We start from the raw sequence: 1,366 nt of genomic DNA on the forward strand, positions 1-1,366 counted from the left end.
TTGCACTTCAATTTCTCAGCAAGGGTGGCAAGGGTTACCAAAATAGAGAAGAAAGCATTCATGGTGATATCTAACTTCTTGATGAAATAAGATGATTACGCTCTTATTACATATAGGGCTTTCTGAAACTTAAGGTGGTGCTAATGGAGAGCGTGCCCCCTGGTATCGACATCTAGAAAGCAGCCACTACCTTCTATATGTTCTCTTTTTGCACTTTTCCTCAATTTTCTTAATCAACTCTGTTGTTGTTGCCATTTCTTAGAAAAATTGGTAAAAACAAAATTGTAATCATTGAACATAGCACTCTGGCAATCAAGACGTTTAAAACCTTCAGTCTTCTGGGGTGAAGAAAGTACTGTGCAACCTTTAGAATTCAGATTGACAAACAAGGTGGTCACAAATTTTCCTGGTTTGAAGACTTCGATAACTTTCCTGATTCGGGCATCATGAGGAGTCTGACTTAAGTTTGTTTAAACATAACATATGATAATTCTAGTTCTGGCTTGATGTAACTAATCCAATGTGTTCCATCTGATTTGGTTCCATTCACTGAATACCCACAAGACTTGAATGGGGTGTGATATCAATAGCAGAACCTGGTATCATGTCACAAATTCCACTCTCATGAGTGACATCTTCTGTAGTAATACCATCTATCATGTGGATTTAATCCATAACTGCTGGGTCAAGCTCACCCACCAAAATTTTCAGGGTTTGATCTAGCTGACTGAAGGATGCCTCATACAATATGCTGCTCTATTTGGGAAAATTGCATTAAGAAGCTCCATTTCTTCCTGGAAATTCTGGTGCAGGTATCCTTGGCAAGAAAGTTTCATGAAATTCTTACAAGAATAAATGACAGTTTGAGCTGAGTCAAACCTTCTGTAATTCCTAGCAAGCGTTAACAGGGGAACCAGTGCTTTCAGCAAAGGGTGGCACCACAAATCTTCAAAATGCAATGTCACCTGGAGACAAACATGCTACTCTGAGTACATAAGCATCCTCCTGCTTGTCTGTTTTGTCACACTTAGGATTGAACATTGCACATCCTTTAAAAAGACATTCTACTCAGATCTTGGGATAGTGCAAACATGCCCAGATCCTTGTTTTGCATTGGGCTGCTGCCAAGAGAATCAAGCCTCCAGCAGCTTCTTGGTCTCTCCGGAAAAATGTGCTGCTTCCCTCACCATGAGATTAGTGAGCACCCAATAACCACAGAGAATCAAATAAATTACATCCCTGCTCCCACTACTGCACTGCTGCTCCAGATTGTTCCAGCTGTGTTATGAAGTTCAGGTTCCTTTTTTTTGCTATAATTTTATACTAACATTTAAAAAAGGATTAATAAAAATTTCTCAGTTTTTTT

At 39.2% G+C, this 1,366-nt stretch overlaps 1 pseudogene across 1 annotated transcript; it reads right to left on the minus strand.

Moving 5' to 3' along the window:
- Window positions 1–220: 220 nt before the first annotated feature.
- Window positions 221–979, minus strand: LOC306667218 (S-adenosylmethionine decarboxylase proenzyme-like; annotated as a pseudogene). Its single transcript has one exon. The product of its transcript is annotated as an S-adenosylmethionine decarboxylase proenzyme-like (transcript).
- Between the last annotated feature and the right edge of the window lie 387 nt (window positions 980–1,366).

This window comes from Sciurus vulgaris (genome assembly GCF_902686455.1).
Source record: "Sciurus vulgaris genome assembly, chromosome: 8".
In the NCBI taxonomy this organism is placed as follows: Eukaryota; Metazoa; Chordata; class Mammalia; order Rodentia; family Sciuridae; genus Sciurus; species Sciurus vulgaris.